Source organism: Monodelphis domestica, chromosome 1, assembly GCF_027887165.1.
Source record: "Monodelphis domestica isolate mMonDom1 chromosome 1, mMonDom1.pri, whole genome shotgun sequence".
NCBI classification, from domain to species: Eukaryota; Metazoa; Chordata; class Mammalia; order Didelphimorphia; family Didelphidae; genus Monodelphis; species Monodelphis domestica.
This window is the reverse complement of record NC_077227.1, coordinates 299358752-299384338: the sequence shown is the minus strand read 5'-3', so window position 1 is coordinate 299384338 and position 25587 is coordinate 299358752. Positions and strand designations below refer to the sequence as shown.

General features: G+C 36.4%; 1 protein-coding gene across 1 annotated transcript in view; it reads left to right on the top strand.

The window, feature by feature from the left end:
• TRPC7 (transient receptor potential cation channel subfamily C member 7) overlaps nucleotides 1–25587 on the top strand; it is a 460933-nt gene that overhangs the window by 75310 nt on the left and 360036 nt on the right. The gene's annotated exons all lie outside the window — the stretch shown is intronic.

The window sequence follows — 25587 nt, the reverse complement described above, 5'->3', positions numbered from 1 at the left end:
ATTCATGTTGGAACCCTAACTTCTTAAATTATAAGCTCCAGGTTAGCTAGCTCTAGGGTCCTTATTGCCCAAGCTCCCAGGTCCAGTAGGAACCACCTCTAGGACCTAAAATTGAATACAAACAATAGGGAACAGAAACAAACACCACCAGACCCATTTCTCCAAGCAAGGTAAAAAAGAAGAAACAAAGGAAAGCATATCTTTTCCTTCTTACTGGTTGAGTTCAAGGTATCTATTCTGAACTGGTAACAACACAGGAGTCACCAGATTTAAAATATGATAGAAAATAGTGCAGTCAAAAAGAGTTTTGAAGCTATAAGCACCAATCAATGGAAGCTACTTCTGCTCATGTGGCAGGGGACAAATAAATGTTCATCTTTAGCAATATGGATATGCTTCAAAGGTTCCTCACAGGCATCTCCATGTTACCTTGAATGAGCATATCTAGACTATCCGAGCTTATGGTTTGCATTGAGGAAGTCAAACCACAAACTATTACTGCAAAATAATAATATAACATACATGATCCTCAAATGCTTATGGAGAAATAGTATCATCTTCATGCACATAGAGAACAAACTATCACATATTGTTGTTTTTTATTGTTGTTAACTAATCAGAGCTGAGCAAATAATATTCTTGAATTTCCCTGTAGTCAGGGGAAATTATGCTTCGGTGTACAATTTCATTACTATATAATTTTCATCATGTACATTTAATTTCCTAATGTAAGGTGAACTTCATTAGTACTACATTTTAACTATCTAAACCAATTGACACGATAAGTCATTTGAATCCACATTAACTCTCATACACAAACTTTTGTTGTTCCTACTTCGTTTTGAAGAGGACCAATAACATTTTGATATTCCTGTAAATTGGATTTAAGTGAGACAGAGTCATATGAAGTAATTAGCTTCGCTCTCTCTTCCAGAGTCACCCAAGTCCAGTGGCAAAACGAAAGTCAGGATGATTGGCAGTGCCATCAGGATGCAGTGGATGACCTTGTTGCCTGCTTCAGCTGCCTTCATGGCCTTTGTAACAAATTGTTCTTATCTTCCAATTCTTCTAAGGAAAGTATTCACATACACTAACTCACCAATGGGTTTAAGGCCTGTCAATTAATCTCAATCTGATTTAATCCATGTACTGAGATGGTATTATTAGAGTATGACTCTTGTGCATGCTACAGCTTCTTAGCATCATAAGTGAGAGATAGATGAAGGTACTCACCTAAGGTGGATGAGCATCTCTAAAAAGGGCTTGGTAAGCCCTCAGACCGGAGGTGCTAGTTCCCCCTGAACATCCATATACCCCAAAATTTTAATCATGTAAGCAGCAGTGTGATTCAGTGGATATAGCACTGGGCCTGGAGTCAGGAGTCATTCTGAGTTCAAATCTAGCTTCAGACATTTATCAGCTTATGTGATCTTGGGCAACTCACTTAGCTTATATCTGCCTCAGTTTTCTCAACTATAATGGGGATCATAATAACATCCACTTTTTACAGTTGTTATAGGAATCAAATTAGATCATAACTTTAAAAACACTGAGCACAATGTCTAGGACAAAGTTGTCACTTAATAATGCTCATTTTCTTCCCGTGTTTCTCTGTAAAACCTCTGAATTTGATCAGTAAGTTTCCTGCCACTTCTACTATTACTACCACTACAACAACCACTACCATTACTACTATTACTAGTAGAGGGGCATTAAGGTGTCACAGTAAATACAGTGCCAACCATCTCTGATGGCATCACTGATGATCAGACTGTTCTTGATTCCAAATCTGGCCTCACACACTGGACAAATAACTTAGCCCTGTTTTCCTCAATTTCGACATCTAGAAAATAAAATAAAGATATAACTAACAAACCATTTCAGTATCATTTCCAAGAATAGACTATGTGGGGTTTTCTGAAAAGTCAGGTATAACTGAAACAATTGAACAACAATAATTACTATTAAAGCACTTTAATAATGTTTTAGTTTAGAAATTGCTTCATCTACATAGTCTCATTTGATATTTAAAATGAAAAGTTGAAAGTAGTTATTATTTAGTATTATTTTTACAGTAAAGACACTATGGTAGATTAAGGAACTTTCCCATAATCCCATAGCTAATAAATGTCAAAGATGGACATTGAACTCATCTTTTCTTCTGAAGCCACTTTCAATGTGCTATACATTCTTTTTTTTTAACATTATTTTATTCGGTCATTTTCAAGCATTATTCCATGGAAACAAAGATCATTTTCTTTTCCTCCCCCCTCCCACCACTTCTCCCATAGCCAACGCACGATTCCACTGGGAACTACATGTGTCCTTGATTCGAACCCATTTCCATGTTGTTGGTCTTTGCATTAGGGTGTTCATTTAGCGTCTCTCCTCAGTCATGTCCCCTCAACCCCTGTAGTCAAGCAGTTGCTTTTCCTCAGTGTTTTTACTCCCACAATTTGTCCTCTGCTTGTGGATAGTGTTTTTACTCCTAGATCCCTGCAGAATGTTCAGGAACATTGCATTGGCACTAATGGTGAACTCCATTACGTTCAATTGGATATATAATATGTAAGAGGCAGAAAAGACTGATATATGACTTTGCAGAAAAAGGGCTTGCACATGCATGTAACTAAAAGGGAGATTCTAGAGTGTGAGGAATACATAAAAGGGAACTCATGAAAATAGTTGAGGGGGAAGTATTCCTGTCTTTTTGAGATTTTGGAGACATCACTTCCTGCCATTGGTCTGACCAAGAAGAAGGTTACCTGATTTCCTTGGGAAACCATTGGTTCCTGTTTTCTGAGATTCATCCATCGAGTCAAAGACAAAAGACAAGTAAGATATCTTGTCTTCACTACAGTCATCAAATTTAGTTTCTGAGATCCATTGCTATAAAGGATTTGAACCAGCTAAGAAGAACCCTACCAGAGCCCAGAGAGACTTGTCTGTGAGGGCAAAGCTGCTGTCGTTTTGGTTCAGGCCCCAAGAGGGTGAATTCCTCAGTTACCCCACCCTATCTTCTACTGAGGAACTATAACTTCAAATATCAAATTTGAGGACCAGTAGACCAGGAAGCTACATAGGGGGTTTTAACAAGACAGAGAATGTAATTGAGGCAGCATGAAGATCAAGAAGAGGGCTCCATGAGGGGTCCAAAGATTCTGGGCCCTAGGTTAGAGGAAAAAGATTTAGGGACACCTATTCCCTGATCCTCCATCCCTTCCTGGGTTTAAGGAAGTGAAATAAACCAATTTAATATTTAATATCATCAAGAAACAGTCAGATTGCATCTCAAATCATCAGACTACAGGTGAGGCCTACCATCTGGGCCTACAACCTATCACCATCTTAAAATGGGTGCAGAACTAGTCCAAACCTCTTGTCCCAAACAAATTACCAATATTTCAAATAACATAAGTTATTTGTGTAAATGCATTGATCCAGTAAGAGCAGAAGTTCATAGTTTTATATTCTGGGTCCAGCATAGGGAGCTTGGGAAGTAAAATATCTATGCCATGATGAGAAATGTGGTTTTTCTGTAAATAAGCTGAATTTCAAGAGCCTTGTCATCATATTTTTAAAAAGTTAGACATGCATACATGATAAATAATCTTTTTGGAATTTGGAAAATGGGAAATAGGCTTTTCATTCTCCAGTGATTACTGTTTTCATTTGAATTTCACAAAGCATTAGAGCATGGAAAGGGCATCAGTTCTGAAATCAATGAACCCAAGTTCAAATTTTGCCTCTAGAATGAGAAATACCTTCTCAGATATGGTCATTTTGTACATTTGAATTTCTTGACTTTATGTATATGTTATAAAAAAGGACAATCATTCTGACAATGAGAAGTATGGGCATAGGGTAAAAGAAGAAAAGAGAGAGGAGAGGATATGGAAATTAAGATAGAGCACAGACAAACAGGGCAATATTGAAACTACCAAGTTAAAATTAATGTATACATTGGGAAAAAACTAAATTATATCAAATTCCAATTTCATAAATTGTCATGGTTTTAATGTTTGTCAAGGTTATAATAATAAATTTTTAAATGCCACACATCTCCAGCAACTCAGGTTCCTCATATAGTTTATTTATTATTTATTATTGTTATCATTTATTATTATTAGTTTCACATTGTACATGATGGAACCTGGAGAATACCATCCTACTAGAGAGATAGCATCATTATTTTTAAACCCTTGCCTTCTCTCTTGGAACCAATACAATGGGGGATAACTCACTTGCCCAGGGTCACACAGTTAGAAAGTGTCTGAGGCCAGATTTGAACCTAGGACTCTAGGCCTAGCTCTCAATTCACTGAACCACCCAGCTGCCCCCAGCATCATTTTTATAATAATTCAATGCTCTTAAAGAATAATTTTCTATTATAGAGTTCAGAATACATGTTTGTAATTAAAAGGTTGATAACCTACATCTTCCCTTCTGGACCAAAATCTAGGATTCTACATCTTCACATCATGTTATAAACTTAATTTTATTTAAATAGTTTTTTTTTTCACCATAAACATGGAAATGAATCATTTAATTTGTTTGGAAAATCCAGACCATGAGGTTTCCTTGGGATCAATAGACTAAGATTGCAATGAAAAGAAAAAGCAAATGGTTTTACTTCTTACCCTGAAAGGTTATAGGGTAAGATTTGAAATTTGAATCCCTATAATTAAGAGGCAACTAGGTGACAAATGGAGAAAGTACTGGCCTTGTGTGTCAGGAAGACTAACATCATGAATTCAAACCTGTCTTCAGACACTTACTAGCTGTATGACCCTGGGCAAGTCACTTAACATTGTGACAAACTACTTTGCCAAGAAAACCTCCAAAAATGGGTCACAAAAAAGTCGGACATGATTGAAAAATTACTAAATAGTAACAGCATTAATTATCAAGAGAAGGAGGAAAGAACAATACAGATCTGGTCTTAGATTCAGGAAGACCTCTGTTCACATACTACCTTTGGCTGTGTGACTCTGGGCAAGTCATTTAACTTCTTAGAACCTCAGAAACACTAGTCAAGGCAGTTGTCTATTTTCATTGGTAGAGGTAATTTCCTACTACAGTTCTCTCTGAACCATTAATATCTCAGTTACAGTTGAAAAAGAAAACTATTACTTATTATTATCATTTGTAAGATCTCTCAAAAATATTCTCATGGCATATCCAGTTTAGAGAATGACTTAAAGGTATTCAAGAACTAACAACAAAGAGAAAGGAGTTTCATCAGGATAGAGTGATTGCCCTATAATTGAAGGTCTTCAGATAGAAACTGGTTAGCCATTATTCATAATTGTGTAATTATAACAATTTGCTTTACATAGAACTTCAAAGTTTGCAAAAGTATTTCACAACTATCATCTCATTTTGATTTTACAATTATGCTATGAGTGAAGTAGATGACACAAGTGGAATCATTGCCATTTTGCAAGTAATGATCATCAACTGCTGTCGGATTTAAATTAATGTCCAATACTTCAAGAATTATTTTATAAAGTTTATTATTTGATAAAATAGAACCATGTGACTAATTTTTTCTACCTGCTCAAAATGTCTGCTCTGCCAAAGCTGTGACCCGAAGGAAAAAGGGAGATGAACCTCCACCCAATTTATATCCTGTCTGTATCAGGAATAAAAGGAAGTGAGTGAGGTTCTGGTAATTGTAGTTTTGCTGGAGATTGTAGTTTTTAGAGTAACTGATTCTACACACTGCAGAATGTTATACTATGCAATGCTATGCTATACTCTAGTCTACAGTACTATAATATATTTTATCATATACCAATATTTTATCACCTAGAAATGCTTCAGAGCAGAAAGCACTAACCACGATTTATATCCATGACATGGTTCAAGACATGAATACTTTCATTACATACACAACTATGTTACAACAAAATCATAATATATAAAAGTTTCAACAGCTATAGGCAAGGGAAACCTACCTTTTTGTCAGTGGTACATTCATAGGGCAATATATCAAGTTAATAGTTATTGGCTCTTTAATTTTAATTTCACTAAATTATATTAACTAAAATTAAAATTTTTAAAATTATTATTAAATTTAATTAAAATAAAAAATAAATCTTCATTTAAAAATTATTTGTTGCTATCATTCAGACATTTCAGTCATCTCTTGATAACTCCATTTGGCATTTTCTTAGCAGAGATGTGGTTTTCCATTTCAACTTCTCAAGTATCTCACATAAGGTCACATGGTTAGTAAGTGTTTAAGGCCAGATTTGAACTCTTCCTGACTTCATGCCCAACAGTCTCTCCACTGTGCCACCTAGTTGCCCAGAAATTACATCTATTAACAAAAATACAATAAAATCTGCCTCCAACAGTGAGATAGCAACAAGTATATGGTTTTGAAGTCCAGCAACCAGGAATAAAGACAGGAGGGAAATGAAGATTGTCTTGGGATCCTGAAGTATGGACAAAAGAGATTTCTGGACTCCTGATCCAAGAATACTTTGTTTTTCCTTCCCTTTGGTAAAAGCTTCTTGAAGTTCCTCTTAAGTAGAGTTCTCTGCTGGGTTCCTTGGATCAGTGCCATTCTATATCCAACAACAACAATAATGATATTAGCTAACATTTACATAGTGCTTATTATGTGCCAATCACTGTTAACTGCTTTTACAAATATTATCTCATTTTATCCTTACAACAACCATGAAAGGTAGTTACAATTACTATTATAATATGTAATTATTAACACAATGTATAATTATCTGAGGATAGCTAGATAGCACAGTGAATAGAGTATAAAGCCTGGAATCAGGGAGACTTGAATTCAAATCTGACCTCAGATCCTAACCAGCTGTGTGACTCTGGGTAATTCACTTAACCCTCTTTGTCTCAGTTTCCTCATTTATGAAAGGAGCTGGAGAATAAAATGACAAACCACTCCACTATCGTTGCTAGAAACCACATATCTAGTGACAAAGAGTTGGACCCATCCACTGAAATGACTAAATAATAATAACAAATATATTTATCTCCATTTTACAGATAAAGGATGAATTACATTTTGGGAGATAGTGTATTATAACAAGAAATAATAGGTAACCTTTAGTTGGAATCCAAGATAGACCAGAATTAGACTGAATTCCAGGTTATGGGAAAGCACCTGTACTGTCTTCTTTATACAACTTTCATTTCCCTCAATTTGCCACATGGATTTAAAGCAAGAAACTGGAATTTTCCCTTCTTAGATAAGAACTAGTTTTATATTTAAATGTAATCACTTAGTAATCACTGCATTAGCATCTTTAAAGGTATCATGGAAGACAAACTTCTTCCACAGACCATTTGGGGTAATTTGTATCTAAATATAGCCCAGATTTCAATTGTTTCCTCATATTTCCTGCTTTTGTCACCTGATTTTGTGGCTGATAAAGTAGGCATGGATGGACAGACATCAAATGGGTATCAATAATAAAAACAAAAATCACTTAGTCCTCAGATTCATAACCTGGGAATGAGAAACTTTCTGGTGGATTGCTTACTACAACTTTACTGTATTCATTCATTTCTATATACTGGGTTCATTTTATACTTTAATAATATTAAAGTATTAATTTCTTTGTGCAAGGTCCTAGGGTGGGTTTTTTAAGTGTTTGGGGTGTTCCCAGAAGACTAACACCTTTGGTGTGAGGGCTTGCTGAACCCTTTTCATGTCTGCTTATTCAGTTTTGGTGTCCATCTTTTACCTGACTTTCTCCTAGGGTTCCAAGAAGTTATTCCATACCTAATGGCCACACCCCAAAAAAAGCTACCTTGGCAGATGTGCTAAAGCAGTTTGAGGGCAACTGAAAGACTTCAAACTAAACAGTGAGTTACAGAAGGATACATATGAAACATATGAAACCTTTCCGTAGCAGAATGGGTGGACAAGAATAATTTATTCCAAAAGTCAGGAAGGTGGCTGAGGCAGAAACTGCAGAGTACTCAGAGTATGATCAGACATAAAAGACACTAAGGTCATCCACTGCATCCCAGGCTTTTGCCAATCATTCTGACTTTTATCTTTTTTTCCTTTTAAACGTTATTTTATGTGGTCATTTTCAAACATTATTCATTAGGAAAAAAAGATCATTTTCTTTTCCTCCCCCCTTCCCACCACCCCTCCCATAGCTGACACACAATTCCACTGGGTATCACATGTGTCCTTGATTCGAAGCCATTTCCATGTTCTTGGTATTTGCATTAGGGTGTTCATTTAGAGTATCTCTTCAATCATATCCCCTCAACCCCTGTAGTCATGCAATTGCTTTTCCTCGGTGTTTTTACTCCCACAGTTTGTCCTCTGCTTGTGGATAGTGTTTTTTTCTCGATGATCCCAGCAGATTTTTCAGGATCATTGCATTGACACTAATAGAAAAATCCATTACGTTTGATTGAACCACAGTGTATCAGTCTCTGTGTACAATGTTTTCCTAGTTCTGCTCCTTTTGCTATGCATCACTTCCTGGAGATTGTTCCAGTCTCCATGGAATTCCTCTACTTTATTATTCCTTTTAGCACAATAGTATTCCAACACCAACATATACCACAATTTGTTCATCCATTCCCCAATTGAAGGGCATCCCCTCGTTTTCCAAGTTTTGGCCACCACAAAGAGTACAGCTATGAATAGTCTTGTATAAGTTTTTTTCCTTATTATCTCTTTGGGGCACAAACCCAGCAGTGCTATGGCTGGATCAAAGGGCAGACAGTCTTTTATCGCCATTTGGACATAGTTCCAAATTACCTTCCAGAATGCTTGGATCAATTCACAACTCCACCAGCAATGAATTAATGTCTGAACTTTGCCACATCCCCTCCAGCATTCATTACTTTCCTTTGCTGTCATATTAGCCAGTCTGCTGGGTATGAGGTGATACCTCAGAGTTGTTTTGATTTGCATCTCTCTGATTATAAGAGATGTAGAACACTTTTTCATGTGCTTATTGATAGTTTTGATTTCTCTGGCTGAAAACTGCCTGTTTATGTCTCTTGCCCATTTCTCAATTGGAGAATGGCTTGATTTTTGGTACAATTGATTTATCTCTTTATAAATTTGAGTAATTAGACCTTTGTCAGAGGTTTTTGTTATGAAGATTGTTCCCCAATTTGTTGCTTCCCTTCTAATTTTAGCTACATTGCTTTTGTTTGTACAAAAACTTTTTAATTTGATGTAATCAAAAATATTTATTTTACATTTTGTGCCACTTTCTATGTCTTGCTTCGTTTTAAAGTCTTTCCATTACCAAAGGTCTGACATGTATACTATTCTGTGTTCACCTAATTTACTTATAGTTTCCTTCTTTATATTCAGGTCATTCCCCCATTCTGAGTTCATCATGTTGTAGGGTGTGAAGTGTTGATCCAAACCTAATCTCTCCCACACTGTCTTCCAGTTTTCCAAGAAGTTTTTGTCAAATAGTGGATTTTTGTCTCAAAAGCTGAGGTCTTTGGGTTTGTCATAGACAGTCTTGCTGAGGTAATCTACCCCAAGTCTATTCCACTGATCAAATGACAAGTTAAAACTATTGGGAGACTTCAAAGCCCACGTTGGCCAGGACCATGAAAGATGGAAAGGAGTGCTCGGCAAACACAGCATGGGCAAAACAAACAAAAACGGCCTACTGCTACTCAGCAAATGCTCAGAGCTTGAACTCACCATCACGAACACTGTGTTCAGAATGGTGAACAAATATAAAACAACATGGATGCAGCCACGATCAAAACAATAGCATCTCATTGACTACATCATTGTACGCTGGCAAGACATCCAGGATGTAAAGATCACCAGAGCCATGAGAGGAGCTGAATGCTGGACAGACCACCGATTGATTAGAGCAACTCTTCAAATGCACATTGAGCCTCACCATCCAAAACGCGCCCAGACAGTTCGCGCATTTTACAATGTGAGTTGTCTTAGAGATCCATCTTATTTGCAAACATTCCAGTCCTGCCTGGATGACAAGCTGTCTGCCAAGGGACCACTCACTGGAAGCTCAACCAAGAAATGGAACTAGTTCAGAGATGCAGTGAAGGAAACATCAAAGGCAGTCCTAGGCCCCAAACAAAGCAACCATCAGGACTGGTTCAACAAGAACAACACTGCTATTGAAGAACTATTGAGCAAAAAGAACAAAGCCTTTATGGAGCGGCAAAATAACCCAAACTCTGCTCCTAAAAAGGACAGATTCAAGTCTCTCCAAGCCACAGCGCAGCATGAGATCAGGAAGATGCAAGACCGATGGTGGGAAAAAAAGGTAGAAGAAATCCAGCGTTTTGCTGATACGAAAAACTACAAACAATTTTTCAGTGCCCTCAAGATTGTCTATGGGCCATTAAAACCCACTACCACTCCCTTGCTATCCTCTGATGGTGATGCTCTCATAAAAGATAAAAAAGGCATCAGATAAAAAAGGTGGAAAGAACACTTCAGTCAGCTTCTCAACCAACTCTCTTCAGTTGACCAAAGTGCCCTTGACCAGATCCCCCAAAACCGTACCATTGAACAACTTGACATCCCTCCTTCAACAGAGGAAGTCCAAAAAGCCATTAAACAAATGAGTGCAGGCAAAGCACCCGGTAAAGACGGGATCCCAACCAAGGTGTACAAGACCGTAAATGGAAAGGTGCTCCAGGCATTCCACATAGAGCTGACCAGAATATGGGAAGAGGAAGACATGCCCCCAGAACTCAGAGATGCCTCCATCATAGCCCTATACAAGAACAAAGGCTCACTAGCAGCCTGTGACAACTACAGAGGCATCTCACAACTCTCCACTGCTAGAAAGATCCTTGCCCATGGACTAACCTAGAAGCAATTAACGTTTTTCCAATCATTTAAATCTGACTTTATTTTTGTGAAAAGTGTTTTGCAATTGTACTCATATAATTCCTTCCTTGGCAAGTACATACCCAAGTATTTTATATTATCTCCAGCTAATTTAAGTAAAATTTCTTTTTTCTGTTTCTTGTTGATGGATTTGGTTGGTAATATAAAGAGATGCTGGTGACTTGTGTAGATATATTTCATATCCTGCAAATTTTCTAAACTTATTAATTATTTCACTTGGATTTTTAGTTGACTTTTTAGGACCCTCTAAGTATATCTATAAAGAGTGATAGTTTATTTCTTCATTGCCTATTCTAATTCCTTTTTCTTCTCTTCTTGCTATGGTTAGTATTTCTAATATAATATTCTATTATTGTATTGTACTGGTAGTGGTGATAGTAGACATCCTTATTTTACTCCTGATCTTAATAGGGAGGTATCTAGTTTATCTTCAGTACAGATAATGCTTACTGATGATTTTAGATATATGCTATTTATTATTTTAAGGAATGTTCCATTAATTCCTGTGATCTCCTGTGTTGTTTTTTTTTTTTTTAATCTTTACCTTCCATCTTGGAATTAATACTGTGTATTGGTTCCAAGGCAGAAGAGTGGTAAGGGCTAGACAATGGGGGTCACGTGACTTGCCCAGGGTCACATAGATAGGAAGTGTCTGAGGCCAGATTTGAACCTAGAACCTCCCATCTCTAGGCATGGCTCTCAATCCACTGAGCCACCCAGCTGCCCCTCTCCTGTGTTTTTAATAGGAAGAGATGCTGTATTCTGTCAAAAGCTTTTTTATGTTTCCATTGTGATAATCATATGATTTCTGTTGAATTTGTTATTGATGGAGTCAGTTATGCTAATAGCTTTCCTAATATTGAACCAGCCCTCGTAGAAATCCCACCTGGTCATATTGTATCATCTTCATGATATAAAAGCAGCTAGCTAGTATTTTCTTTAAATTTATTTGCATATGTTCTTTGCATATGTATTGCAATATTCATTAGGGAGATTCACCTAAGATTATCTTTCTTTTTTCATATTCTTCCTGGTTTAGGGTACAGTCACCCTTTTTTTACACCAGTGATTTAGTTTTCATCTTTCCTTTTTTGTTCATCCATTTTATTAGTATTTTAATAAAAGCAGGTTCTAAGTTTATTTATTAGTTCAATTTTTCTCTTGCTTTCAATGTTATAAATCACCATTGATTTCAGGATTTCTAATTTAGTGTTTAATTGGGGGTTTAATTTGTTCTATTTCTAGGGGGTTTTTGTTGTTGTTGAATGCACAATTCATTAACCTGTCCTTTTTCTATTTCATTGATGTTATCAATTAGAGAAATAAAATGTCCCCTAAGCACTGCTTTAGTTGTATCCCATAAATCTTTGTATAATGTCTAATTGCTGTCATGCTCCTTAATATAATTATTCTTTCTATGATTTGTTTTTGACTCACTTATTCTTTAGGATTAGATTATTGAGTTTCCAATTAATTTTTAATCTCTCTTTCAATGGACCTTTATTGAATTCAAATTTTATTGAATTATGATCTGAAAAGAATTCATTCAATATTTCTGACTTTCTACATTTGATTTTCTATTCCCATTTAACTTTCTCCAAACTTCTATCATTTCTAACATCTAATATTCTATTCACCTCCTTACCTTCTTTCTTGTTTATTTTTTCCTTAGATTTACCCAATTCTGAGAGGGGAAAGTTGAGGTGCCTCACTAGCATAGTTTTACTATTTATATCCTCCCATAATTCATTTACCATCTCTAAAAATCTGGACACTATATCATTTAATGCATTTATGTTTAGTATTGATATTTATTGTCTATGGTAACTTTTTTCAAGATACTGTTTTCTTTCTTATCTATTTTTCTGTTACCTTTATCTGAAATCATGACTGCTAGCCCTCTTTTACTTCATCTGAAGCATAATAGATTTTACTCCAGCCCTTTACCTTTTACTCAGAGTGGATCTCTATGCTTCAGATGTGTTTCTTATAATATGTTGTAGGATTCTGGTTTTTAATACATTCCTCCATTTGCTTGCATTTTATGGATGAGTTCATCCCATTCACATTTACAGTTGTAATAATTGTGTATTTCCTTCAATCCTGTCTTTCCTCAGTTTATTCTCTCTTTCACTTTGTCCTTTTTCGTAAGTGTTTTATTTCTGACCACTGTTTCCTCCCATCTATCTATCCTTCAATGGATCCCTTCCCCACCCCTTGTACTTATCCCTTTTTAGTTCCCTGTAGGGAAATACAGATTTCTATATCTACCTGAATATAGATGTTATTCCCTTTTTGAGCCAAGTCTGATGAGTAAAGTTTGTGTTGTCTGCCATTACTCTCATCTTCCCCTTTAATGAACTAGTTCTTTTGAGCCTCTTTTATGTGAGATACTTCATCCCATTTTAACTCTCCTATCCCTCTTCTCCCAATGTGGTCTTTCTCTTTGCTTCATTTTTTTATCTTCCTAATGCAGACAATTGACATCCATACCTTCTATCTATGAATATCAATCCCAATTGTTCCAATATTGATAAATATCATAGGAATTATAAGCATGATCTCATGTTTATGTATAATTCTGTCAGTATACACAGTTTAACAATTGAGCCATATCAAATCCTTACATTTTCTCTGACCTATTTACTTTTTTATGCTTCTCTTGAGTCTTCTGTTGGAATGTTAAATTATCCCAGAAGCTCTGATCTTTTCATTAGAAATTCTTGAAAATTCTCATTGTTGTTAAATATCCAATTTTTCTCTTGAAGTACTATGGTGTTTTGCAAGATAGATGATTCTAAGTTTTAATAGTAGTTACTTTACCTTCTAGAATCATATTCCAAACATCGTGATCTTTTAAGTATTTATTGCTAAATACTGTGTAATCCTATTTGGGGCTCGATGATATTTGAATTGTTTCTGGCTGCCTAAAATATTTTTCTTTGGTCTGTGTGCTCTGGAATTTGTCTGTTTTAGGACCTTTTTGAGGAGGTAGTTATTGGATTCTTTTATTTCTATTTCACACTCAGATTCTAAGATTTTTTCTTTCTAGGATTTTCTGGCATTTTTCCTTGATAATTTTTCTTTGGTAGTATGCTTAGATTCTTTTATTGTTCTTGGTTTTCAAGCAGTTTGATAATTCTTAAATTATTCCTCCATGATCTATTTTCTAGGTCAATTCTTTTTCCAATGAGGAATTTCATATTTTCTTCTATTTGGTCATACTTTCACTGTCTTTGTTGTTGTTTCTTGAACCTTTGGAGTCATTATTTTCCAGTTGTCCAATTGCAATGTTTACAGAATTATTATCTTCAGCAAGCCAATGTATCTATCTCCTTTTCATTAATTTCATTCATTCTACTTTTTAAAAACTTGTTTTCTTCAGTAACTTTTTGTACCTCCTTTTCAATCTGGACAACTCTACTTGTCAAGGAATTATCCTCAGCTAATTTTTTAGTATCTTTTCCCACTTTTTGTATTTCCTTTTCCAAGCTGCTGATATATTTCTTATGGTTTTCCTGCATTACTTTCATCCCCCCCCCCCAATTTTTTGTAACTGGTTAAAAAAAAATTGAGCTCTCCCTTTAGATATTTCTTTGTAGCTGAGACCAATTTATATTTTTCTTTGATACTTTACAGGTAGCTATTTTGTTACTGGTATTCTCATCTTTATTTTTATGTTACCATAGAGTCAGAATTTTTTTGTTTTTATTTTTTTCTCACTTTATTTTGCATTATTTTTACTACAAAGTAAAGATGAATAGTGTTTATAAATTGGAGAGGGTGCTGTCCCACATTTCTTTTGCTGATGCTTAGGGATTTGCTTCAGATTTTCATCATGCTTGTGATCTAGCTGCTGGCTAACATTAGTAGAGGTTCTTCCTATTGGCTTGCACTGATGGGAAACTTCACTGCTCCCTTGAACTGGTGGGAGGCATTATTGAAGGTTTGTAGTGAGTCAGGCACTTACTGCTGGACTTCTGGAAGAGACTGATAGAGAGCCCAAAGGGGTAGAGCTTTGTTGCTAGTTGATGCCAGCAGTGGAGCCTAAATTCTGACTGGCCATTTGGTTGGAGCCTTGCTGCTGCATGGAGGTGAAGGTCAGATTGGAGTCCTACTGCTTGAGGGACACAGCCTCACACTGGCCTTCCAGGGTGCATTTTGTGCTTACTGCTGTCTATTCAAACATTGCTCCCCTCCCACTTGAGTGAGAAAGATCTCTTGTGTTGGTCCTCCAGGCTGCTTCAGTCTGCTTTGGTCTAGTGAAGTTGTTCTATCTTACAAAAAAAAAAATTTGTGAGACCTTTTTTCAGTGCTACCTGGAGGGGAATTTCAGAAGTTTTATGAGGATGGCTTTCATACTCAATCATTTTGGCACCAGAAGTCCAGTTCAATAATTTTTATTTTGTTTATTTTTGTTGTTGCTGCTGTAGAAGACATCTTTATTTTTTTGTTTGAATTAAATTATTTAGTCAAATTAGAACATTATTCCTTGGTTACAATAATCACATTATTTCACTCCCTCCCCTCCACCCACCCTTCCAGCAGCTAATGCGCAATTTCATTGGGTATTACTTGTGTCCTTGATAAGAATGTATTTCCATATTATTGGTGTTTGCATTACAATGTTCATTTAGAGTCTACCTCCCCATCCATTTCCCCTTGACCCACATATTCAATCATTTGTTTTTCCTCTGTATTTCTGCTCCCACAGTTTTTCCTCTGAATATGGATAATGGTTTTTCTCATAGATTCCTCCAAGTTGTTCAGGGTCACAGCATTGCCACTAATGGAGAAGTCCATGACATTCTTTATACAATAGAGTATCAGTCTCTGTGTACAACGTTTTCCTGGTTCTGCTCCTCTAACTCTGCATCAATTGCTGGAGGTCATTCCAGTTCCATTGGAATTCCATATTTTATATTATTATTCCTTTGAGCACAATAGTATTCCATCACCAACATATACCACAATTTGTTCAGCCATTCCCCAATTAAAGGGCATCCCCTCATTTTCCAATTTTTTGCCACCACAAAGAGTGCAGCTATGAATATTCTTGTACAAGTCTTTTTCCTTATTGTCTCTTTGGGGTACAAACCCAGCAGTGCTATGGCTGGATCAAAGGGCAGCCAGTCTTTTATCTCCCTTTGGGCATAGTTCCAAATTGCCCTCCAGAATGGCTGGATCAATTCACAACCCCACCAACAATGCATTCCTACTTTGCCACATCCGCTCTTTGCTGTCATATTAGCCAATCTGCTAGGTGTGAGGTGATACCTCAGAGTTTTTTTGATTTGCATCTCTCTGATTATAAGAGACTTAGAACACTTTTTCATGTGCTTATTAATACTTTTGATTTCTTTAACTGAAAACTGCCTATTCATGTCCTTTGCCCATTTATCAACTGGAGAATTGTGGAAGAGGCGTGAAGAGAGAAAAGTTTTGAAGGACAAACCAAGATGCAAGAGACTAAGCTGTACACCTGTCGTGTCAATCAAGAAGAAGATTCTAAAACTGAATGTTCCCAGGAGGAGTGGCAGTTGAGCTGACAAGGGGGTGGGGACTGAGAGTATCTCTCTCTCTTTCTCTTTCTCTCTGGCAGTTGAGGCTGGCAGTTGAGGCTGGCTGAAGACCCTGATTGTGCTGGCTTATTTGGGGGGGGGGGCTTTCTGATCAAAAGGAGACTCCTGTGTTCTCTGAGATTTTGACTGACCAAGAGTTGGGGTTTTTCTGGCCACAGAGAGAAGAGAAGAAGGAGAAACTTGGCTTTTGAGTTTGGTTGTCTCTTTCTGAGAGTTTAAGCTAGCCAAGAAAAACTGAGAGACCTGGTGTTGTAAAACAAGAAAGAAGATCTTAACTGTTGTCCTCCATTTATCTAACTGTCCTCTTCTCACCTTTGTTATTGGACTATTCCCATAACCTTCTCAAATCCCCTTTATAGAATAGGGAAACCCTCATCCCACTTTCCTCAGTTTCTCTTCCTGTTATCCCAATACACCTCTACTTGAAAAAGTAAAGAAAAGAAGATCTTTATAGTTCACAGGGGGGGGGGGGGAGGGGGAGAAGCCAAAGGCTTCAAGAAGAATTGTTAGGTGAAGGGAAGCAGGGAGCAAAAGATTCGAAAATGGAGGGAGTAAAAAGGAGGAGGAGGTTAGAAAGATATACTGATCCATCAGCCATCAGTAGGGATCAGTAGGCAAACACCATAGCATTCCTCAAAGCAGTTCCCCTGTATAGCAGTTCCCTTGTGTGGTAGCATCAGTTTCCCCTGTAGCAGCTGCTCTCTAGTCTCAAGCCAGAGCATTCAGTCATTGCAACAAGAAGTGACACACAGATTTACACTTCTATTTCAGAATGGCTGGATTTTTTGTACAATTGATTTAGCACTTTATAAATTTGAGTAATTAGACCTTTATCAAGGTTTTTGTTATGAAGATTGTTTCCCAATTTCCTTCTAATTTTGGTTGCTTTGGTTTTATTTATTTATTTATTTATACAAAATCTTTTTAATTTGATGTTATCAAAATTATTTACATTTTGTGATTTTTTTCTAACTCTTGCTTGGTTTTAAAATCTTTCCTTTCCCAAAGATCTGACATGTATACTATTCTGTGTTCACCTAATTTATTTATAGTTCCCTCTTTTTATTCAAGTCATTCACCCACTCTGAGTTTATCTTGGTGTAGGGTGCCAGATGTTAATCCAAACCTATGTGAAGACTGGATTTAGCTATCGCCTGATTGTAACAATGAAGGTACTCAGTTCTTCCTTTATTGTGAAGATTAAATTGTAATCCCCTCCCCACCCACCCCACCCACCATACCCACTCACCTATCATCTAAAAGAAAAGCAGTCCTGTACCTGCTCCTCCAGGGTCCAGTTCCACAGTCAACTCTGAGTGTCTGTCTTCCAGTCTCTCCTCAAGTGTCTGTCTTCTAGTCTCTCCTCTGAATGACTCTTCTTCACTCCAAGCTCCAGAGACTGCTCCCCCACTCCAACTCTGAGTCAGATCTATCTTTTCTGGCCTCTGTGGTCCTCTATTTAGAGATGTTTTTCTCTTGGGTCGCCTCCCCTAAATTTCATATCTACCAATCACAGTAGACACTTCTTACCTTTAGTAGTTAATTTGTATCTTTAGTGGTTTAAAATGGGTAGATCTGCTTCAAATACTGAGTTACCACCTTTTGGGAAGTAAAATCTAAAAATAGATTGTGGATTACAATTCAATTGCACTAATAAAGGAAGATCTAAGTACCTTCATTGTTACCATCAGGGGATTTACAATTTAATCTTCACACCTAACCTCTCCCATAGTGTCTTCCAATTTTCCCAGGAGTTTTTATCAAATAATGGATTTTGGACCCCAAAGCTGGGATCTTTAGACTTTCTTGCTGAGGTCACTTACCCCAAGTCTATTCCACTGATTGGGAGGATCTGTGTCTTCGCCAGTACCATATTGTTTTGCTGACCACAGTTAATTTTAATTTAGTTTGAGATCTGGGACTGCAAGGCCACCCTCTTTGCATTTTTTTTCATTATTTCCCTAGATATCCTTGATCTTTTGTTCTTCCAACTGAATTTTGTTATAGTTTCTTCAAATTTAGTAAAAAAAAATTTGGGATAGGTCACTGGGTATGGCACTAAATAAGTAAATTAATTTGGGTAGGATTGTCATTTTTCTTATGTTAATTCATCCTACCGATGAGTAATCAATGTTTTCCAATTGTTTAGATCTAGTTTTAATTGTGTGGAGAGTGTTTTGTAGCTGTGTTCATATACTTCCTATGTTTGTATCAGCAGATAGATTCCTAAGTATTTTATATTCTCTAGGGTGATTTTAAATGTGATTTCTCTTTCTAATTCTTGCTGCTGAGATGTGTTGGAGATATATAGAAATGCTGATGACTTATGCGGGTTTATTTTGTATCCTGCAACTTTGCTAAAGTTTTTGATTTCCACTAGGATTCTTTAAGTAGACCATCATGTCATCTCAAAGAGTGATAGTTTGGTCTCTTCTTTGCCTATTTTAATGCCTTCAATTTCTTTTTCTTCTCTAATTGCTACTGCTAGTGTTTCTAGAACAATGTTAAATAATAGAGGTGATAATGGGCATCCTTGTTTCACTCCTGATCTTATTGGGAAGGCTTCTAGTTTATCTCCATTGCAGATGATGTTTGCTGATGGTTTTAGATATATACTGTTTATTGTTTTTAGGAAAGGCCCTTCTATTCCTATGCTTACTAGTTTTTTTCAATAGGAATGAATGTTGTATTTTCTCAGAGGTGTTTTCTCCCTCTATTGAAACAATCATGTGATTTTTGGTTAGTTTGTGGTTATGTGGATGGTTTTCCTAATATTGGACCATCCTTGCATTCCTGGTTTAAATTCTACGTAGTCATAATGAATAACCCTCGTAATCACTTGCTAGAGTCTTTTTGCTAGTGTCCTATATAAGATTTTTGCATCTATATTCATTAAGGAGATTGGTTTATAGTTTTCTTTCTTTGTTTTTACCTGCCTGGCTATGAAATCAGTTCAATATTTGTGCCATAAAAGGAATCTGGTGGAACTATTTCTTTGCTTATTCTGTAAAAAAGTTTATATACTATTGAGATTAGTTATTCTATGAATGTCTGATAGAATTCATTTTTTAATCAATATAGTTCAGGGAATTTTTTCTTAGGTAATTCCTTGATGGATTGTTCAATTTCTTTTTCTGTTATGGGATTGTTTATGTATTCTATTTCTTCATCTGATAGTCTAAACAACTTATATATTTGTAAATAGTCATCCATATCACCTAGATTGCCTCATTTATTGCCTTATAATTGGGTATAATAATTTTTCATGATTGTCCCAATTTCCTCTTTGTTAGAGGTGAGGTCTCCCTTTTCATCTTGGATACTTTTAATTTGGTTTTCTTCTTACATTTTTTAAATTAGATTGGCCGGTTCCTTTGTCTATTTTATTTGTATTGTCAAAGTACCAGCCTCTAGGCTTATTCATTAAATCAATGGTTCTTTGACTTTCAATTTTATTAATTTCTCTTTTGATTTTTAGGATCTCTAATTTAGTCTTCATCTGAGGATTTTTAATTTGTTCACATTCTAGTTTTTTAATTTGCATGCCCAACGTATTGACCTCTGCCCACCCTAATTTGTTAATATATGAACTCAAGGATATAAGTTTCCCCCTGAGTACTACTTTAGCTGCATCCCATAAATTTTGTAAGGATGTCTCATCACTGTCATTTTTTTCAATAAAGCTATTAATTGTTTCTATGATTTGTTCTTTAACTAAGTGATTTTGGAGAATCATGTTTAATTTCCAATTAATTTTTATATGTCTCTCCTTTTACCCTTACTAATTACTATTTTCATTGTATTGTGGCCTGAGAAGGTTGCATTTATTTTTTCTGCTCTTTTGCACTTTTTTTGCAATATTTTTATGTCCTAGTACATGGTTAATCTTTGTGAATGCACATTGTGCCACTGAAAAGAAGGTGTATTCCTTTTTGTCCCAATTTATTTTTCTCCACATATATATTAACAAATTTTCCTAAGATTTCATTTACTTCTCTTACCTCTTTCTTATTTATTTTTTGGTTAGATTTATCTAGTTCTGATAGAGAAAGATTCAAGTCTACCACTAGTATAGTTTTTCTATCTATTTCATCCTTGAACTCCACTAGTTTCACCTTTAGAAATTTGGATGGACTTCCAGTCAAGATGGTGGCTTATACACAGCAAAAGTCCAGACCTCTGAAAACCCTTCCTTACCGATCACAAACTGAATGCTCCTAGGGCACCGAAATTCAAACTGAACAACAGGACAGACGCTGGGAACCCTCCTTTTGGACTTGGATTAAAAAGTATGCCCCCCAAAATCCAGAACCCTAGATCACTTGGATCTAAGTGGTAAGCAGAAGGAAGGTCCCAGGACACCCCCCCCTTCCCAACCCAGAGTGCTGAGCCGCAGCAGCAGCAGAAACCTCAGAGCTGGCAAAAGGGCTTCAGGGCCAGCTATTCTGAAGGGCGCATCTTGAAAACAACCTGAGCCAGTCTCAGGGGCTCCCAGCACAGATGGCAGGGAAACAGAGAGAAATGGCTTGGTCCTTCCATCTGAGTCTCATGGGAGGTCCCTGCTTCAGGGCACATTCAGTCCAACCCAGCTGAACCTAATCCCATCAGGAGCCCTCAGAGCTTCTGAAAGGACTGAAACCTCAGGGCTGGCAAAGGGGTTGCTCCGAAGGATGAAGGGCTTACCTTGAAAGTAATCTGAGCCAGTCTCAGGGCATCCAACACAGACGGAAGAGGAGCTTTTTTTTTTTGCCTCAGGGCTCAATCAGCCCAAACCAGCTGAATTTAATCCCATCAGAAGCCCTCCTCAGGGAGGCCAGGACACCTCCCCCATTAGAGTGCAGGGTCTTCTGAAAGAACAGAAACCTCAGGGCCAGCAAAGGCACTAAGGTACCTTGCGGACAGTGATGAGCCAGGCTCAGAGCATGGAAGTAAGGCAGCAGAGAAGCAACTTGAGGGAACTGAGAGCAATAACACCTGAAATTCCAGCAGACCCTGGGTTTCCCCAGGAAGACAGAGCAGCTGCAAAGAAAGGACAATTTGCCTGGGGCTAAAGCCTCAGACCATCAGAAATATACACTAAGAGCCAGTCCTCTTCACTCAGATAGAGATGGCAAACAGTACAGAAGTACAAAAGCCTCCAAACACCAAGAAAAGCAAGAAGAAGGGGTGACTTTAGACACATTTTATGGAGCAAAAATACAAAATACAGAGGAGATAGAAGAGGAAACACAAGCAAATTCTCCAAAACCTTCCAAAGGAAATGGAAACTCTCCACAAACTCTTGAAGAATTTAAATCAGAAATGATCAAAAAGATAGAAGCCTTCTGGCTGGAAAAATGGGAAATAATGCAAAAGGAACTCAACAATCTGAAGCATGAAAAAAAACGCAACTACAGAAACAGCTTGACCAAACTGAAAAGGAAAACCAGGCTTTAAAGGTCAGAATCAGGCAACTGGAAAACAATGTTCTTGCAAAAAAGCAAGAACTAATAAAGCAAAGCCAAAAGACCAAGAAATTAGAAAAGAACATAAAATATCTCACTGACAAGGTGACAGACCTGGAAAATAGAGGAAGGAGAAACAATCTGAGAATAATTGGCCTACCAGAAAAGCCAGAAATAAATAATAATCTTGACAACATAATACAAGATATCATCAAAGAAAATTTCCCAGAGATTCTAGAACAAGGGGGCAATACAGGCATTGAAAGAATTCACAGAACACCCTCTACACTAAACTCCCAAAAGATGACTCCCAGGAATGTAATTGCCAAATTCCAAAGCTTTCAAGCAAAAGAAAAAATCTTACAAGAAGCCAGAAAAAGACAATTTAGATATAAAGGAATGCCAATCAGGGTCACACAAGACTTTGCAATTTCCACTCTGAATGACCATAAGGCATGGAACATGATTTTCAGAAAGGCAAGAGAGCTGGGTCTTCAACCAAGAATCAACTACCCATCAAAACTGACTATATACTTCCAGGGGAAAGTATGGGCAATCAACAAAATAGATTTCCAAGTTTTTGCAAAGAAAAGACCAGAGCTCTTTGGAAAGTTCGATATCAAAAAGCAAAGAGCATGGAATACCTGACAAGGTTAATATGAAGGAAAGGGAAAAGGAGAAAAATGTTATCTTTTTCTTTTATTCAAACTCTCTTCTATAAGGACTACATTTATATCAATTTATATATATATATATATATATATATTAATATGTGGGGAAAATGTAATGTGTATATAGGGGGGAAAAACTAAATAGAATAATCTTTCTCATACAAAGATTCACATGGGAAGGGGAGGGGAAGAAAACTCCTATAAGAAGAAGAGGAAGATAATTTTTACTTAAACCTTACACTCAGTGAAATCAACTCTAAGAGGGAAGAGCATCCAGATCCATTGGGATCTTGAATTCTATCTTATCCAATAGGGTAAGGAAGAAGGGAAAACCAAGTGGCCTTGGGGGGGGGACACAAAAAGGGAGGGTAGGAAAGGGGGGAGGGAGAGGGAACATAAAGGGAGGAGCTAGAAAGGGAAACATATCAAGGGAGTGAAATAGGGGGACTGATTTAAAGTAAATCACTGGCATGAAAGGTTATAGCTAAAGAAGAAAGGTCAGAATTAGGGGAGGATATCAAAATGCCAGGAAATCCACAAGTGACAATCATAACTTTGAACATGAATGGGATGAACTCACCCATAAAACATAGACAAATAGCAGAATGGATTAGAATCCAAAACCCTACCATATATCGTCTTCAAGAAACACACATGAGGCAGGTAGACACTCACAATTTCAGAACTAAAGGATGGAGTAAGACCTTCTGGGCCTCAACTGATAGAAAGAAGGGAGGAGTTGCAATCATAATATCTGAAGAAGCCAAAGCAAAAATAGACTTGATTAAAAGGGATAGGGAAGGTGACTATATTTTGTTAAAAGGGACTTTAGATAATGAGGAAATATCACTAATCAACATGTATGCACCAAATAGTATAGAATCCAAATTTCTAATGGAGAAACTAGGAGAACTGAAGGAACAAATAGACAGTAAAACCATATTAGTGGGAGATTTAAACCAACTACTATCAAATTTAGATAAATCAAATCAAAAAATAAATTAAAAAGAGGTAAAAGGAGTGAATGAAATCTTAGAAAAATTAGAGTTAATAGACATATGGAAAAAAATTAATAGGGACAAAAAAGAATATACCTTCTTCAAAGCACCACATGGCACATTCACAAAGATTGACCATACACTAGGTCACAGAATCATGGCATACAAATGTGGAAAAGCAGAAATAATAAATGCAGCCTTTTCAGATCACAAGGCAATAAAAATAATGATCAGTAAGGGTACATGGAAAACCAAATCAAAAATTAATTGGAAACTAAATAATATGATACTCCAAAATCAGTGAGTTAGAGAAGAAATCATAGAAATAATCAATAATTTCATTGAGGAAAATGACAATGCTGAGACATCCTTTCAAACCTTATGGGATGTAGCCAAAGGAGTAATCAGAGGTAAATTCATATCTCTGAGTGCATATTTTAACAAACTAGGGAGGGCAGAGACCAATGAATTGGAAATGCAAATAAAAAAACTTGAAAGAAAACAAATTAAAAACATCCAAAAGAAAACCAAACTAGAGATACTCAAAATTAAGGGAGAAATTGATAAAATTGAAAGTGATAGAACTATTGATTTAATAAATAAGACTAGAAGCTGGTAATTTTAAAAAACAAACAAAATATATAAAGTACTGGTCAATCTAAATAAAAAAAGGAAAAAAGAAAAGCAAATTAACAGCAACAAAGATGAAAAGGGGGACATCACCTCCAATGAAGAGGAAATTAAGGCAATCATTAAAAATTACTTTGCTTAATTATATGGCAATAAATACACCAATCTAGGTGATATGGACAAATGTATACACAAATATAAACTGCCTAGACTAACAGAAAAAGAAATAGAATTCATAAATAATCCCATATCAGAAAATGAAATCCAACAAACCATCAAAACCATCAAAAACCATCAAAAAGAAAAAATCCCCCAGGGCCTGATGGATTCACAAGTGAATTCTATCAAATATCCAAAGAACAGTTAATCCCAATACTATACAAACTATTTGACATAATAAGCAAAGAGGGAGTTCTACCAAATTCCTTTTGTGACACAAACATGGTACTGATTCCAAAACCAGGAAGGTCAAAAACAGAGAAAGAAAATTATACACCAATCTCCCTAATGAATATAGATGCAAAAATCCTAAATAGGATACTAGCAAAAAGACTCCAGCAAGTGATCAGAAGGGTCATCCACCATGATCAAGTAGGATTTATACCAGGGATGCAGGGCTGGTTCAATATTAGGAAAACCATCCACATAATTGACCATATCAACAAGCAAACCAACAAAAATCACATGATTGTTTCAATAGATGCAGAAAAAGCCTTTGATAAAATAAAACACGCATTCCAATTAAAAACACTAGAAAGCATAGGAATAGAAAGGTTGTTCCTAAAAATAATGAACAGTATATATCTAAAACCATTAGCTAACATCATCTGCAATGGGGATAAACTAGATGCATTCCCAATAAGATCAGAAGTGAAACAAGGATGCCCATTATCACCTCTATTATTTGACATTGTACTAGAAACACTAGCAGTAGCAATTAGAGATGAAAAAGAAATTGAAGGCATTAAAATAGGCAAGGAGGAGACCAAGTTATTGCTCGTTGAGGATTACATAATGGTCTACTTAAAGAATCGTAGAGAATCAACCAAAAAGCTAATTGAAATAATCAACAACTTTAGCAAAGTTGCAGGATACAAAATAAACCCGCATAAGTCATCAGCATTTCTATATATTTACAACACAACTCAGCAGCAAACACTAGGAAGAGAAATCCCATTCAAAATCACCTTAGACAAAATAAAATACCTAGGAATCTATCTCCCAAGACAAACACAGGAACTATATGAACACAACTACAAAACCTTCTCCACACAACTAAAACTAGACATGAGCAATTGGAAAAACATTAACCGTTCTTGGGTAGGATGACCCAATATAATAAAAATGAACATCCTACCCAAACTTATTTATCTATTTAGTGCCATACCC